Source organism: Mobula birostris, chromosome X, assembly GCF_030028105.1.
Source record: "Mobula birostris isolate sMobBir1 chromosome X, sMobBir1.hap1, whole genome shotgun sequence".
NCBI classification, from domain to species: Eukaryota; Metazoa; Chordata; class Chondrichthyes; order Myliobatiformes; family Myliobatidae; genus Mobula; species Mobula birostris.
The window spans coordinates 58,364,254-58,382,845 of NC_092402.1; the positions used below are offsets into that span (position 1 = coordinate 58,364,254).

General features: G+C 42.1%; 1 protein-coding gene across 5 annotated transcripts in view; it reads left to right on the forward strand.

Moving 5' to 3' along the window:
- The window catches only part of LOC140191759 (R3H domain-containing protein 2), a 274,246-nt gene that overhangs the window by 27,692 nt on the left and 227,962 nt on the right, over positions 1-18,592 (forward strand). The gene's annotated exons all lie outside the window — the stretch shown is intronic.

Consider the following 18,592-nt stretch of genomic DNA (forward strand, 5'->3'; position numbering starts at 1 on the left):
ATCTGTGCTCACCCCATGTTCCTGCCACCTTAACAGAGATAGTTCTTCTTGTCCTCCCCTACCACCCCATGAGCCTCTGCATCCATCACATCATTCTCCACAACTTCTGCTATCTTCAATGGGACCCTACCACCAACCACATCTTTACCACCTCCCACTCTCTGATTTCCACAGGAATAGCTCCCTCCGTGATCCCCTTGTCCATTTGCCCTCCCCACTAATCTCCCTTCTGGTACTTATCCCTGCAAGTGGCAAAGGTGCTACACCTGCCCACTTGTCTCCATTCAAGGTCCAAAGCAGTCCTTCCAGGTGAGGCAGCACTTCACATGTGAATTTATTAAATCGTTTTCTGTATCCGATAATCCCTATGTGGCCTCCTCTACATTGGGAAGATCCAATGATAGATTGGTGACTGCTTTGTCAAGCATCTCCACTCCATCTGCAAAAAGCGTGATTTCCTGGTGGCCAACCATTTTAATTTTTATCCCCATTCTCCTTCTAATATGTCAGTCCCTGGCTGCCTCTTCTGCCTCAATGAGGCCACTCTCAGGTTGGAGGAACAACGCCTCATATTCCGAATATGTAGCCTCCAACCTGATGGCATAAACATCGATTTGTTCATTTTCTGTTAATTTCCCACTCAGTTTCTTACCTGCCTATCCCCTCCCCCTGGACCCCCTCCTTCCGTTTCTCCCATTGTTCACTCTCCTGTTGGATTCCTTCTTCTTGTGCCCTTTACCTTTTCTACTTGTTATTTTCCAGCTTCTCATTACATCCTCCCTGCCTGCCCCACTCACCTGGCTTGTCATCCGTCCTCCCCCCACCCACCTTCTTATCCTGGTATCTTCCCTTTCCTTTCCAGTCCCGATTAAAGGGTCTTTGCCTGAAACGTCAACTGTTTATGCATTTTTGTTGATGCTGCCTGCCTGATCTGCTGAGTTCCTCCAGCATTTTGTGTTTTGCTCTGGATTTCCATTATCTGCAGAATCTTTTGTGCATATATAACAAGTCTACTGATGTGTTCTGAAAATCACCTTCCTCACCGTCAATCACTCAGACAACTTTGGTATTGGCTGCATCCTCTTAAATCCTGCTTCCTATATGTAAGTCTAAACTAGTGCTACATTCCACAAAAAGCAAGGAACCTACCTCTGAACCTTTTGGACCCTGGCCCTTCCTGTAACAACAACTTCTGTTGAATATTACCCTTTGGTTTCAGTCACTGAACCTGTTTTGGCTGTAACGTGTCATTTTTCCTTGAGTACCATGAGCTTTTACTTTTGAGATCAACCTTCCATGTTGCATTTTGTGAAGTACTTGAGATAATATACTTTGACTGAATCAAATGCACTGCACTTCATCAAAAACTTCTATCAAGTTAGCCAGACACAACTTCCCTGTAATTATTCGCTGCTCATTGTCCTTGTTAAACTGTTACTTTTTAAATGATTTATTGTATCCTCCAGAAATTTTGCAGTAATACTTCTCATCTTGCATGATGCTCCTTTGCATTTGGGTTGTGAAAAATTTGCTGAATGTTAATTAAGAAACTGCTAACCATTTGCCATCCTGCTACTGTTTCCAGCATTTCCTGGTTTTGCTTTCTGCTTGTTTTGCTGAAACTGCTGCTTTGGTGTTTAGATGGATTTGGCATATTCCTCTCCCATAAGGCACAGGTGTAGCTTGGACCCATGTGAATTCCCATAGCTCCTACTTTGACCTGTAGAAAGTGAGTGAAGTTAAAGGAGAAGTTGTTTAATGTAACAGCAAGTTCAGCCAGGTGAGGGATGGAATTGGAAGGAAATTGTTTAATTGTGGTTTTGCTGTTATCATATTGATAGGTCGTCAATCATGACTTTATATTCCTCATGTCTGCTCTTAAGCATTCTCCCCACCCCCCAGCCTAAACAATTATAGGGCTTTCCTTCTCATCACCTTCCACCTCATCAGTCTCCGCATTCAATGGATCATCCTTGGTAATTTCCACCAGCAGGTAAATCCTCTCACGGTAGCATGGGAGATGTAACACTTTTTACGTTGTCCCTTCCTACCATCATGGGGCCATTCAGTTCTTCCAGGTGAAGAAGTACTTCCATCTGTGGTCACATTGTTGCTGCATTGGAGAAAGGGCAGAACAGTAAGAGTGACCCTAAATTCCCTGTCACTTTCATTATCCAGCATTCAATTTCTTGTTAAATTTTTAAATTGTTGAAAACTTGAAGATAATTTCTGCTTTGATCATAAAGGATATGAAATTTTTCTTCCCAAATATGTGGAAGTGGATCAATTGCAAATGAGATAGGAGTTATATTAGTATCTTGCAACTTCATAAAAATATTTGTGGATAATTTTGTTGGTTGTCAGTGCTGAAATTAGCTGAGCTTTTTTAAAAACGTGGCTTTTTTTATTAACCTTATTAAGGTGAATGTAAATGTTCCATATTCTTAAATAAGAATTGAGATCGATTGCAACTGAAATACAGGTTTTTTTTTCAGTTAATGGTCTGTGTGTTCCAGATTGTCTTTAAATATTTAATATGGGACATAACAGTGGTTGAATTCATCACCATGAAATAAGAATTTTGTTTCCATGAGTGAGGATGACTGGAAATCTTGTGCTTCACCAAGTTTTGATTGAATTATGGCTTTAAAAAAACTTGGCAAATTAAAATGAAAATTGTTCATTGGGGATTAATCAGTTTTCTGTTTACAGCTATTAAATTGGTGACATCATCTCTTGAAATATAATTAGAAATGCTGTAAACCTGGGACGTAGTGGCTTAATTCCACCTATTTCAAGCACTGTAATACCGCCCATTTTCCCCCTGGTGCTGCAGCTGAACCCCTCATGCATACTTTTGTTATCTATAGTTGATGACTAATATGGCTTTAAATCTTTTATCTTCTGTGAACAAGCCTGTCTTTCCATCTCTTGAATTTATAAAAAAAAGATACTTAAGGCTCCATTGGTAATAAATTATATTTCATAATTCTCAACACATACATATTCCATTGGAAAAATAAAAGTTCCATGACAAAAATTACTGAGGAGATTAAAGACTATGCTAGATTGAAAAGAGAGGTTTATAATGTTGCCAAAAGAGTAGTAAAATTTGACAATAGACCAAGTTTTAAGAAGAGGCAACAAAATGAGCAATCAGTAGATAAAAGGAAAAAGATAGAATGTTACCAAGAAATATAACGTGTTTCTTAACCTTGTAATGTTGAATCAAGTTCTCGGGTCCGGCAAGTGAGACAGGAAATGCACTGATTTCGAATGGGTTATATTAATCATTTATTTACAAACAGTAAAAATTTGACCAAACATTAATGTTCCCCAAGTTACAGACATTACAAAGCTGAATATTCAATAAACATACTTAGCTAAAAGTGCACATAGAACATACCTTCCTAATGGCCATGTGCGTTGCTTGCCTTAAACAAAGGAAGAGGCACAACCTCCCACACGTGCTTCCTATATACCCAGGATATTTGAAACTGGACACCAGCAGCTATCCAATGGGAAAAGCAGCTGCAGCGTCTAAACTAACCAATGACAACAGAAGCAACTTTCAGCAATCAGAATAAGGCAGCCCCCCTGAAATAATTAAATTAAGAAAGGGTAGTATATTTGAATGTTGGTCCCTGAGGTAAAGGCAAAAGGAGTTATAATGGGAGAATAAAATATTTATAGGCACAAAACAAGTATGGTGGATTCTGGTTTATTGGGCCAGCTGTTAATCAGGACAGCCTCATATTTTGGGCAAATAAAGAACAAAAACTAATATAAAAAAAAAACAGGATTCCCTTTAATTACACAAAATAATCTGCAGATGCTGGGGTCAAAGCAACACTCACAACACGCTTGAGGAACTCAGCAGGTTGGGCAGCATCCGTGGAAAAGATTGGTCGATGTTTCAGGCCGGAACCCTTCATCAAGACAATTCAGAACTGTTTTGCTCACGGCGGTTTTAAGCATTCAGGCTTAGAGATGCTAGAAAAGGCCGGGAGTGAAAATTACACAATTTCTGTACTTCAAGTTAGAAACTAAAAAGAATTTGAAGGAATCAATAATTATCTTAAATGTTACAATGAAAGCAAAGATTTGGAGGATGCAATCATCAAAAGCATTGTATGAAGGCAGTCCATTATCTGCAGTGATTTTGTTCATATTACAGTCAAAAGAGATGTAGATGAATCAGAATCGGGTTTAATGTCACCGGCATATGTTGTGAAGTTTGTTAATTTTGTGGCACCAGTACAATGCAATACATGATAAATATAGAAACAAATGAATAACAGTAAGTGTGTGTGTATATTTATGTATGTTTGTTTGTGTGTGTGTGTATATATAGTAAAGATAGGTAGTGCAAAAATATGTGGAAAAATATGTAGTGAGGTAATGTTCATGGGTTCAATGTCCATTTAGAAATCGGATGGCAGAGGAGAAGAAGCTGTTCCTGAATCGCTGAGTGTGTGCCTTCAGGCTCCTGTACCTCCTACCTGATGGTAACAGCGAGAGCAAGGCGTGTTCTGGGTGGTAGGGGTCCTTGATGATGGATGCTACAGAGGCTAGTACCCATGAGGGAGCTGACCAGTTTTACAACTCTGCAGCTTACTTTGATCCTGTGCAGTAGTCCCCCCATATCAGATGGTAATGCAGCCAGTCAGAGTGCTCTCCATGGTACTTCTGTAGAAGTTTGAGTGTTTTAGATGAGAAACCAAATCTCCTCAAACTGCTAATGAAATATAGCTGATAAAGTTTAAGGGAATGGGGGATTCTCAGATCCCTGTAAACAATGGATTCAGTACTGACTACATCTCTGACTGCAGTGTGTTTGAATAATGTCTCACAGCTGCTTTCTTTGGAGCAAGATGAGGGTTAAACTTCGCCCAGATCCACATAAGATGTCTCTGGGCTTTTCATACCTTTTGATTTTGACAAAAAGCAGTACCTGATGGAAATTAGACAGAACATTCCTTTCTTAATTAATGCATAAATTTGATGGATGTTCTTATCTTTGGAATTAAGTTGTGTCTCCAGCAAACCAGGTAGGACATTCCTTTCTTTACTTAAGGTGGCTGGAGTGTCTAACAAATTAATTGTACTTTTGTATCAACAGTCCATTGACTTGGCCGGAATAGTTACCAAACTGATTGTTCTTTTGTATCGGTGGCCTTATAACTTCTGACAGTTCTGACATCGGGCAGTGAACTTGTAGAACTGCCGGGGAGATGAGAAAGGGCCTCTCCCTGATTTCGGGTCCAAGGTCACTCGCCGGCTGAGCCCGAAGAAATAAACGGGTGAAAAGACAAGTAACGATCTTTTTGTGCTGTCGTTATTTGATCCAGCAAAGTTATGTTTACATAACCGGTGTCTTGCCTTGTTTATAGCTGTATTGATACTTTAGGACCAGGTTAGATGATCAGAGATCTTGACACTCAGGAACATGAAATTGCTCACTCTCCCTACTTCTGATTCCTCTGAGGATTGGCTTGTGTTCCCTTGGTTTACCCTTTCTGGAGTCCACAATCAGCGTGCAAGGTTGTTGCTGTGACACCATTCAGCTAGCTGGTGTATTTCGCTCTTGTATGCCCTATCATCACCATCTGTGATTCTACCAACAATAGTTGTATCGCCAGCAAACTTATAGATGGTATTTGAGCTATGCATAGCCGCACAGTCATGGGTATAGAGAGAGTAGAGCAGTGGGCTAAGCACGTAACCCTGAGGTGTACCAGTGTTGATTGTTATCAAAGTGGAGATATTATCACCATTCCGCACAGATTATGGTCTTCCGGTTAGCAATTCAAGGAACCTCGTTGCAGAGGGAGGTACAGAGGCCTGGGTTCTATAGCTTTTTGATCAGGACTAGGAATGATGGTGTTAAATGTTGAGTTATAGTTAGTAAACAGCATCCTGACGTGGATCACCTGGACAACACATCTAAGGCTGCATGGAGAGCCATTGAGATTGTGTCTCCTGTAGGCCTTCTGTGGCAATAGGCAAATTGCAGGGGGTCCAGGTCCTTTCTGAGACAGGAGTTGATTCTAGCCATGACCAGTCTCTCAAAGCATTTCATCACCATAAATGTGAGTGCTACTTGACAATAGTCAAATTCTTCCATCTAATACACAGCTGGAGGTCTGATGCCCGTACGACTGGCCCGGAAGCGAGATTGGATTGCTCTGGGAGCCGAGCTGATCTGAAGAGCTTGAGAGCGGCTTTGGGCTGGGCGACAGAATCTGGGCCCAGAGCGAGTTGCTGGGCAGCATGGTCTAGGCCTGGGGCCTTTCGCAGCAGTGGTGCCGGGGTCCTAGTACAATGCACTGTTTAGACAATTTAAATGCTGGCCTAGACTGGAGGCAAGATCCATTTTCCCTCATTCTCCGTAATGTTCACTCCTCTCTCCAGGATGCCAGAGCCTTTTGCTGTTCTGCTGTTGGGTCAATTTAAATGCTGGTCCAGGTATACTGAAATGACAGGGTGTCAATCAGCATGAGAGCTAATTTTGCTGGTTCTTTGCAGTGATCATCTCCATGGTGCTGAGGCTATGAAGACTACCCTGACTGCTGTGCTGTATGCGAATATGATGAACTGATAGAGCAAGACTTTGGGCCTACTCCGGCCAGCTCCAGGGTTCTCATCTGAGGACAGTTTTGGTTCAGAATGCTGTTGTTCACTTCAGTTGCTTGCATGATTTAAAAATTTAATTTTTCTTTTTCTCGTGTGTCGTGTTAGTCTTTTATTTTTATTTTATTTTCAATCCTGTTTTTCTTTTGGGTTTCTTGCTTTGTGCCTAAACACAAAATACTCTGCAGATGCTGGGGTCAAAGCAACACTCACAACACGCTGGAGGAACTCAGCAGGTCGGGCAGCATCCGTGGAAATGATCAGTCAACATTTCGGGCCGGAGCCCTTTGTCAGGACTGTAGAGGGAAGGGGCAGAGGCCCTATAAAGAAAGTGGGGGGAGGGTGGGAAGGAGAAGGCTGGTAGGTTCCAGGTGAAAAACCAGTAAGGGGAAAGATAAAGGGGTGTGGGAGGGGGGAAACAGGGAGGTGATAGGCAGGAAAGGTGAAGGAGGAATAGGGGAAAGCACAATGGGTAGTAGAAGGAGGCGGAACCATGAGGGAGGTGATAGGCAGCTGGGGGAGGGGGCAGAGTGACATAGGGATACAGGAAGGGAGGGGGAGGGAATTACAGGAAGTTGGATAATTCTGTGTTCATACCAAGGGGCTGGAGACTACCTAGACGGTATATGAGGTGTTGCTCCTCCAACCTGAGTTTAGCCTCATCATGGCAGTAGAGGAGACCATGTATGGACATATCTGAATGGGAGCGGGAAGCAGAGTTGAAGTGGGTGGCTACTGGGAGATCCTTTCTGTTGTGGCGGACGGAGCGGAGGTGCTCGATGAAGCGGTCCCCCAATCTGCGTTGGGTTTCACCGATGTAGAGGAGGCCGCACTGGGAGCACCGGTTGCAATAGATGACCCCAACAGACTCACAAGTGAAATGTTGCCTCACTTGGAAGGACTGTTTGGGGCCCTGAATGGTGGCAAGAGAGGAGGTGTAGGGACAGGTGTAGCGCTTGCACTTACAGATAAGTGCCGGGTGGGAGATCCGTGGGGAGGGACGTGTGGACCAGGGAGTCGCGGAGGGTACGATCCCTGTGGAAAGTGGAGAGGAGTGGAGAGGGAAAGATGTGCTTAGTGGTGGGGTGCTTTGTGCCTATCTGTGAGCAAACAAATTTCAAGGTTGTATAACTTATACATTCTTTGATAATAAATGAGTCTTCAATTTTAAATATATTATTTGTTACTCGATTTGTCTTTTTTATACCTTTTTAACCATTTCCTTCAAACTTCAGCTAATTGGGCCACCCACTTAATTGAGTCAAAATGTACCATTCCTGATGTGTCTCAATTAATCCACTGTATTTTGTAAATCTGCGCTCTAGAGAAGGCAATAATTGTTGCAGAAATAATTGGGAACAAATTGTCCAATGAAAGTGAAGTACTTAAAATAGTATAACTAAAGAAAAGGTACAGTGGAAGTTAAGGGGATTAAAAGCTGAACAATTGCTTGCATCCATTTTGGTTGCAGCTATTGCTTTAGAACTGATCATCCAAAACTCTGGAATAATTACATTAGATTAGAAAGTGGTTATAGTATAACACCTGTAATCAAGAAGGAAAGGAAAGAGAAAATAGAAAATTTTGAGATCTTAGCTGACATTGGCTGTCAGCAAAAAGCTAGGATTCACTATTAAGGCATAGGATTTAGATGTGTCAGAACAACTTGAGAAGCTGTTTCCTTTTAGTTAAAAGGCTGGAACCGGGGGCATTGTATCAGGATAGTAAATTGTTCAGTATAGGTTGAGAGGAAATAATTTTGCATAAGGTAGCACATTTTCAGCAAATGCTTCCCTAGAGGGCTTTGCATTCATAGTTTTGAGCATATTTAAGGCTGAATGATAGATTTTTGGTGATTAGTGAATCAGAATATGGGAGCAAGCAGTAAAATTGATGTGTGACCTTCATTTTTGATTCACCGTGTTATTGAATGGTGCAGCCAGCCTGAGAGTTTGTTTGGTCTATCCTTGCTTTTTTTTAATGATAATTTTCAGAATTGTTCGTCTAGAGCTCCTGCATCTCAAATAGTCACTGCAAGCCCAGAATGTAGCTCAAATTTACAAAGATGATTGAAGTGGATCAGGGTACTGGATTACGAAGACTGAGGTATAACATTGTTAGATCATTACAGTATTGTTGCTCCAATATTAATTATTGGTGGATCATTCAAAAATTTAATTGATCTACCATTATGCAATATAACAACCTTTCATAAAAACATAAGGGAAAAGCATTCTGACAAATTGTACATTGCAATAGAGTCATCAGCTGGCATTATTTGAGAAGGAGTAGCACGCTTATGGAACTTAATGATAGTGAATTGAATCAAGAATTTAATTTCTTTGGCATCTAATTTGATGCTTGGCTGCATAAGAACCTCCTTAAGCCTTGGCTTGTTTGGCTTGAAAGTGGCGATTGCTCAATCCACATGTTATTTGTACTTTAAACTTACCATGACAGTCCTGTTTGCCATCTGTAAGTTTTTGCATTTTAAACTTTGTATTGCATGATCATTTTCAGATTTGCCTTGTGTCCTGCTTTCTTCATACTTAGTATCTTTCATTATGGTTTTAGTATACATTTAATAAAGTATGAAAACCCTATCATCCATAATCTTGTAAGTAGATAATCGTATTTCCTACTACAGGTTATGCATAGGGAAGGTGGCTCAGAGATTGGAAATGTAGGGGAACTGCCTATATTTGAAATAATTTTTGAATGTAATCCTGCTAGTGCAGCGGTCCCCAACCACCGGGCCGCAAAGCATGTGCTGCCCGGCAGCGAGGAAACTATATGATTTGGTGATATGAGTCAGCTGCGTCTTTCCTCATTCCCTGTCGCGCCCACTGTGGAGCTTGAACGCATGTGAGGTCATTACCTGCGCGTCATCCATGTCAGTGCGAGAAGGAGATCAACTCCTCGAGCTTGCAAGTGACGGCGGGATGAAAAGTATGTTTGACATAACGTCTCTGCCGGCATTCTGGATCAAAGTCAAGGCTAAATATCCTGAGATAGCCATGAAAGCACTGAAAACGTTGCTTCCATTTCCAACGTATTTCTGCAATGAATGCAACAAAAACTAAATTGCGGAATAGACTGGACATAAGGAATCCCCTTCGAGTATCGCTGTCTCCTGTCACCCTTCGATGCACCGTCTTGTTGCAGGGAAACAAGTATTCAGCCCAGGGCTCCCACTGATTCAGTGATACTGGTGTGTTACAATGATTTTATATGTTCATATGGGGAAAATATGCGCTGTGTGTTTAATATCCAAATGTTACTTAAAATGTTGTGATGCTATTGACTTATATAACCATATAACAATTACAGCATGGAACCAGGCGATCTCGGCCCTTCTAGTCCGTGCCGAACGCTTACTCTCACCTAGTTCCACCGACCTGCACTCAGCCCATAACCCTCCATTCCTTTCCTGTCCATATACGTATCCTACCTATCTAATTTTTCTTTAAATGATAATATTGAACCTGCCTCTACCACTTCTACTGGAAGTTCGTTCAACACTTCAAGCTCCCCTGTCTTCCCCTGATAATTGACTTATCACTATATTCATGCGAGGAAAATATGCGCTGTGTTTTTAATATTAAATTTGTTATAGACAAACCCTTTTAGAAATGAAATTGAGTGTATTAGCCACTTATCACCTATATTCCAGCCGTGATTACCACCCCCCCCCCCCCCCCGGAACAGAATCGGCAAAAATGATTTGTAGAAAAAAAATCGGCACGGACACACATGTGCACTGGTGCCCGCGCAAGGCTTCATGGTCATTGTAGTCTTTCTCGGGGTAAACACAACGTATTTGACTGCTACTCTTGTTCGTTGGCAACCCTACCCCACCCCTGGTTGGCCGGTCCACAAGAATATTGTCAATAATAAACCGGCTCGCAGTGCAAAAAAGGTTGGGGACCCCTGTGCTAGTGAATATGTTACCAACATTGAAGCAAGTACAGAGGCTAAAGCAAGCAGGTCCAGTAGACAGGCAACACAGGTAAGGTATAGAGCGTGGAAGAGCTAAACTGCATTTTCTTTCATGCAAAAAGCTTCACAGGTAAGTAGTTGAACTCTGAGCACATATCAGTGCAAGGGGTTGTGATATTTTAGCAATTGCAGAAATATGGTTGAGCAATAGGCAGGACTAGCAGCTCAGTGTTCCAGGGTACCAGAGCTTCTGGCATGACACAGTCGGGGGTAAGAGAGGAGGGAGAGCACCTAGATAGGAGAGAACAGCCATAAGGGTAGAAATAAAAAGGAATTACCATTTGATGAGATGATACTAAATGCCACCTAGTAGTCAGCAGGCATATGTCATATTTGAGAAAAGGCATGTATCATATTTGGGCAGCTGGGATTAAGTAAGTCTCCTGAGTTCAAGGGAGTAGGGGAAACTAGGAGAGCAAAAAGGGCCATGAGGTATCCCTGGCAGATCAGTAAAGGAGAACCCTAAAGGATTATGTATATTAAGAGTAAAATGTTAGCTAGAGAAAGAACAGGTCCCTTTAAACACCAGCGTGGTAATCTGTTATGGAGCCATGGGGAATGGGCGAGGTCTTAAATGAATATGGTATTTATCATGGAGGAGGGCATGGAAACTAGTGAGCTCAGGGGAGGGTACAGTAATATCCTGGAGTATTATGAAGGAAGAGCTGTTGGAGGTCTTGAAATGCACGAAGGAGAATAAGTTCTCAGGGCCTGACCAGGTGTTTCTTCGGATGTTATGGGAAGCAATTAATGGAGGCTCTTGGAGAGATTTGTGTATCTTTGTCAGCAACAGGTTGAATATTGAAAAACTGGAGTGTGGCTAATGTGATGTGTGCCTTTATTTATGAAAGGCTGCAAGGATAAGCAAGTGAATTATAGTCCATCAATCCTTACATCAGTGGTGGGATAGCTACTTGAAAAGATTCTGAGAGGTAAGATTTATCTACATTTGGAAAAACAAGAACTAATTAGGGATAGTTAGCATGGTTTTGTGTATGGGATAGTGTCTACATAGACTTTAGCAAGGCTTTTGACAGGGTCCCACATTGTAGACAGTTCTGGAATGTGAGACCACATGGGCTCCAGAGTGAGCCAGTCAGTTGGATACAAAATTGGCTTGAAGATAGTGAAGGGTAGTTTTCAGGTTGCAGGCCTTTGACCAGTGGTGTACCGCACAGATTCTTTCATGATATCTTTCATGAGGGTGAACTCTCGCAAGGTGCCAGGCCCTGGTGGCATATCTGTTCAAGGACATCTTCACTCTCTCATTGCTGTAATCTGAGATTCCCACCTGCTTCAAAAAGGCAGCAATCATCTCAGTGCCCAAGAAGAGCAAGTGAACTGCCTTAATGACTATCACACAGTTGCACTTGCATGTACTGTGATGAAGTGCTTAAAGAGGATGATCATAGCAATAATCAACTCCTGCTTAAGCAAGGACTTGGCCCTGCTGCAATTTCCCTATTGCCACAAAAGGTCTACAGAGGATGCAGTCTCACTGGCTCTTCATTTGACCTTTGATCACCTGGACAATAGCAATACCTATATCAGGCTGTGTTGTTTGTTGATTACAGCTCCGTGTTCAATATTATCATACCTTCAGTACGAATCAACAAGCTCCAAAACCTGGGCCTCTGTGTCTCCCTCTGCAATTGGATCCTTGACTTCCTCAACTGGAGACCATAGTCTGTGTGGATCTGAAATAACATCTCTTCCTCACAGACAACCAACATTGGCCCACCGCTCTACTCTCTCTACACCCACGATTGTGTGACTAGACACAGCTCAAGCATCATTTATAAATTTGACGCCGACAAAATTATTGTTGGTAGAATTTCAGATAGGTACATTTAATGTCAGAGAAATGTATACAATATATATCCTGAAATTCTTTTTCTTTGCAAACATCCACGAAAACCCAGAAGTGCCCCATAAAATTCTAACAGTTAAATGTTAGAACCCCTCAGCTCCCCCCTCCCATGCATAAGCAGCAGCAAAGCAATGATCCCCACCCTCCCCCACCAGCAAAAAAAGCATTGGCACTCCCCACCAAGCACTCAAGCGTGCAGCAAAGCATCAATAAAATCACAGACTTGCAGTATCCTAAAGACTACTCGTTCACCCGGTAATTCAACATGCCACAGGCTCTCTCCCTGAAGGGAAAAGAGGTGTCCCTGTTTTACAGGGAGAAGGGAGACATAACAAACAACTCATCAATTTATGGTGTTCAAAGTCTGTTACGTCGCTTTTTCTGAGCTCTGTGCCTAAAGGACTCGGATCGCTGGGCACGCAGCCAGCTGACGAGGTATACAGGAGTGAGATAGATCAGCTGGTTGAGTGGTGTCACACACAACCTTGCACTCAACATTAGTAGGACCAAGGAATTTGGCCTTCAGGAAGAGGAAGTCAAGGGAACACACATCAGTGAGGGATCAACAGTGGAAAGGTTGAGCATTTTCAAGTTCCTGGGTGTTAACATCTCTGAAGATCTATCCTGCGTCCAACATATTGATGCAGTTATGAAAAAGGCATGCCAGCAGCAATATTTCATTAGGAGGTTGAGGAGATTTGGTATATAACCGAAGCCTAGCAAATTTGTACATTTTAATCATTTGAATTCTAAACTGGGTGCTCCTGATATTAGATAAAATTTTTGATCTTGTTATTTGTAGACAGCAGTCCCATACAGTCTTCACTGATAGTGTTTCTAGCCTACCCCTGTACATTGAGAAAGTGGAGACAGCATTTTTTTAAAAGTCCTAGTTGCTTGAACCCACTTAACTTAACAGAGAAGCTCTAATTTTTGCTATGCTATGTTTTTATTCTAGTAGCAGCTGATGAATTTTCACTGAGTCTTATAACAATTTGCACGTGCCATGTTGTATTGCCTCAGGTGGACACCTGCAGTGCTAAATGCTCCCTTTCAATGCATCATAATGCAAGGAGCTTCCCATTGCACCTCTCACATCTTCAGGATGCCTTAAGGTGTCTCAAAAGATGCTCATTGAATACTTTTTGAAGTAATCACTATTACAGCAAATATTTCTGGACAGATGTATTGATTTTGTTGATTTCTTCTGTATTTGAATTTCAACCTAGATTTTATGTTCATTATCTCAAGTGAGGCATGACATGTTTGCTTTTTGTCACAATGAACTTAATTAAACTTTTGATAAGACATTGGTTTGGTTTGTCTTGTGTCCAGATTTGTTGTGGTCTGCAATACTGACCAGCTAAAATCACTTGTGTTACCAGCTTGTGCACATTTCAGAAACCTCTTTCAGCTGGCTTAATTTCTGAATTAAATATGTGCTGAGTATGACACTGTTTATAACTTGGGAAGATGTTATCAGCAAAACTGCTATTTGTTGAATGTCTAACTAACCCATCGTTTTGATGAAATAGCTATCCATTGGAACATGCAATTTGTTTCTCTTATAACAGAATTGGAAAGTGATCACTACTGTAATTTAAATGACAAATAGTTTTATGATTACATTATCTACCACTTCTTTCTGACCTCAGATGCTAGCTGCTTTTCAAAGTTTTAACTGCTCAATACTAAGGCATCTCTCATTATTCTGTTAAATACTTCTCAAATTCTATGATTTTCCTTATTCATTAAATTTACTTTAGATGAAGAGATGCTGCTCTTTGTCAGATATTCTTTTAACCTACATAGTATGTCAGACATCATCCTACTATGCACGATAGTTTCCTTTGTCTTGGCCTCAATTGTGAAAATGACTGGGAAGTGAGCAAGAGATTTGTTGTCTTTAATACCAGTTGACCAAAACTTGCATTTGTGTTGATCATCTAGTTCAGACTGATGTTGGTATTGATTTTAAGGTCAACATTGAACACCATTGGATGCTTTTGATTGTAACAATCAATAACAATTGCTCATGTTTTATTTTTGTGCTACACGTGAACAAAGTGAAGTTGCCTGCTGTGACATCCTTTCCCTTTTTGAGAGTAATTGCCCTCAAGTTTCCTGACAAGAATACCCCTTGTGCTTCTAGCTTGCTGTACAGCAGAGAGAAACTCATGGGGTAAGGGTGGTGGCTCACAAAGACTGACACCTTATACCACAGAAGGCCAGTATTTCCCTCTCCTCTATGAAGTCCTTGAAAAGAGCTGATTGTCCCAAAAGTTTTTTGGTCGACCATGGGTGCTTCTTCAGTGTTCCCAAAGAAACCTGGGAAGTTTGAAAGACCTGTGGTGGTGATAAAAGAAAAATAAATGCTAGAAACACAGTAGCTCAGTAAAATTATGGAAAGGCTTACTGATTTTAAACTTGCAGGTAAAATTTTTCTTTAGGACTGTTAAGTTGAATACGCATTATTGATTTCAGTCAACTGAAAGCAAAGTACCTGGCTGATGCCAGAAATCTGAAATAGAAGCAATTACTGGAGCAATCAGCAGCTCAGGCAGCATCTGTAGGGCGGGAAATAGTCAACGTTTCAGGCTAAGATGTTGCAGAAAGACTGAAAGATGTTAGAAATTGCTTTTAAGTAAGTACAGAATGAGGTTGCAAAAACAGATTTAAAAAAGTGAAGTGGAAGAGGACTGTAAAAAGATGCCTTGCTTCTCTGCAGCTCCTTCCACATCTCAGGATTACTGATGAACACAAGAGGTTCTGGAGATCCTGCATTCTCTTTGCTTCACTGAAAATATTTAATATCTCTCCCAACAGTAAAGCTCTGTTCATGGTATTGCATTGGAGTGCAGTTTGTGTTCAAGTCTCTGAAGTGGAACTTGAAACCTCAATCTAAAAAAAATTACTGACAATATAAATGATTAAGGTAAAGAAAACAAATGGGGAGGGAATTTAAAGAAAATCTTCATGAGAGTAGAAGGTTATAAAGGCTCATAAATGTAGTGTTTAAAGATAATGTTCACCCTACTTTGTATGACCCTCTCTAGCACCAGCCCACTCCTTTAGCCCCCAGCTGTAGACTAGCAGTAATATTTCATGCCATTGCCAGATGGTTCTGGAAGCCTAACTCCTCCTCTCCCTCCATTGTTCTGGTATTTGCTGTCAGTTGGTGGGGGGAGAGAGATTATGGTAGCAATCACTTCCTCCAGATAATTGATGTTCCATGGAGGCCTATATTGCTCAGTCTTACTGGGATACACTCCCATGGTTATTTTTCTGGTACGTTAGTGATTCTTATGATTGTATCAGTGCTGCTATTTGCTGTCACACTGAATTGCATTTTATTTAGATCTGTCCTGCTCTCACATTCACCTGTTCCCTTCCTGGTTTCGTCTGTCTTCTATTTCTCGGGATAGGCAAATGACCAATAGTTTACTGTAAGCCCACTGACCTAGAACGTAGAAGAATACAGCACAGGAGCAAGCCACAGTGTTGTGCCAAACCACCTTTTAAAAAAAAAAGCAACTCAAAAACACCCAAACACTAATCCATCCTGGCTAGAGCATGTCCATAACCCTCCACCTTCCTTATGTCCATGTGCCCATCCAAATGTCTCTTAAAAGCCTCTAATGTATTCGCCACAAGCATCATATCAGGCAGTGCATTCCAGGCATCCACGACTCTGAGTTTAAAAACTTGCCCCCGTGAGCCTACCCCCTTTCACCTTCAGTGCATGCCTTCTGGTATTAGACATTTCAACCCTGGGAAACAGATGCTCTCTGTCCACTCTATGTCTCTCATAATCTTGTAAACATCTGTCAGATCTCCCCTCAGCCTCTGACGCTCTAGTGAAAGCAGCCTCTCGTGATAGCACATGCCCTCTAAGCCAGGTAGCATCCTGGTGAACCTCTTCTGCATTCTCTCCCAACCCTCAACATCCTTCTTATAGTGGGACAACCAGAACTGTAAGCAATACTCTAGATGTGGCCTAACCAGAGTTTTATAAAGTTGCTACATAACCTGACTTTTGAACTCAATGCCTTGACTAATAAATGCAAACATTTCACAAGCTGCTTCAACCAACTTATCGACCTGTGTAGCCACTTTCAAGGAGCTATGAAGTTGGATCTCAAGATCTCTCTGCTCAGCAGCACTATGCTGTCTTTTTGAATTTGTCCTACCGAGGTGCAACGCCTCACATTTATCTAGGTTAAACTCTATTTGCCATTTCTCAGCCCATATCTACAACTGGTCTGTATTGTGCTGTTTTCTTTCTCAGTCTTCTACACTATCCACAACTCCACCAATCTTAGTATCACCTGCAAATTTACTAACCCACCCATCTACATTTTCACCCAGGTCATTTATATGCATAACAAGCAGCAGAAGTCCCAGCATAAATCCCTGCACAGCATCCACTAATTAGATTATGAGAACACTCAGTCCTCTTTTATTGTCATTTAGAAATGCATACATGCATTAAGAAACGATACAATGTTTATCTGGCGTGATATCACAGAAAACAGGACAAACCAAAGACTAACACTGACAGAACCACATAATTATAACATATAGTTACAGCAGTGCAAAGCAATACCATAATTTGATGAAGAACAAACCGTGGGCACGGTAAATAAAGTCTCAAAAGTCCCCGAGTCGATCGACTCCCGAGTCCCCGATAGCAGGCGGCAGAAGGGAGAAACTCCCTGCCATAAACCTCCAGGCGCCATCAACTTCCCGATGCCTTGGAAGCAGCTGACACTGAGTCCATCCGTCCGAAAGCTTTGAGCTTCTGACCAGCCTCTCTGATACATCCTCTGCTGAGTGCCTTCGACCTCGTCCTGGCCACTGAAACATGCAAAGCCGAGGACTTTGGGGCCTTCTGCTCCGGAGATTCCAGTTACCACACAGTAGCAGCGGCAGCGAAGTGGGCATTTCTCACGTCCGTCTCCATCAAATCAGAATTGTGCATGGTCCCCTACTTAACAGATAACAGACATCACCACCGAAGTGGCCGCGCGCTGCCGTTGCGCCGCCATCTTCTCCTCCAATTACAGCTTGAATAAGTCCCTTCAACCACTACCCCCTGATTTCTATGTGCATTCAGTTCTGAATCCAAACAGCCAATTCGCCACCAATCCCATGCATCTTAATCTTCTGGATTAGCCTCCCATGAGGGACTTTGTCAAACACCTTACCAAAATCCATGTAGACAATGTGCACTGGCCTTATCAATCTCTAACTTCACCTTGTCAAAAAACTCAATCAAGGCATGACTTGCCGGGCACAAAGCCATGCTGGCTTTTCCTAATTAGGCCATGAGTTTCCAAATGCTCATATATCCTATCCCTAAGAATTTTCTCCAGCAATTTCCCTACAACTGATGTGAGACTCACTGGTCTATAGTTTCCAGGATTTTCCCTTGTTCCCTTCTTAAATAGTCCACTTGCCAATACCCTGGGACCTTGATTGTGGCTAGAGAGGACACAAAGATACTGTTCAAGGGCCCAGCAATCTCGTGTCTTGCCTCCTTCAATAACCTAGGGTTATTCCTACCTGCACTAACCCATGGCACAGGAACTGCTCTGGAGATTACAACCTTGGAGGTCCTTCTCCTCAGCCTCTTTCCTATCTCTATATACTCACTGCGTAGGACCTCCTCCCTTTTTCTGCCAATGTCGTTGGTGCCAATATACACCACGACCTCTGGCTGACCCCCCCACCCCCGAGAACATCCTACAGCTGCTTCGATACATCATGGACCCTAGCACCCAGGAGGCAACAAACTATCCTCATGTTTCTTTTGTGGCCACAGAATCTCTTTTCTGTCCCCCAAATATGGAATCCCTTATAACTACTGCATTGCCTGACTTTACCCTTCCTTGTTGAGCCTCAGTGCTGGTCAGTGCCACTAGCTTGGTTGCTGCTGCTGTGATCTGATAGGTCATACCTCCCAGCAGTATCCAGAGGGTTATACTTGTTCCCAAGGAGAGTAACCACATGGGAACCTTGCACTGACTTAATCCCCTCACCTCTCCTGGTGGTCACACGTATACTGTCCGAAGTGTGACTTGGTCAGCC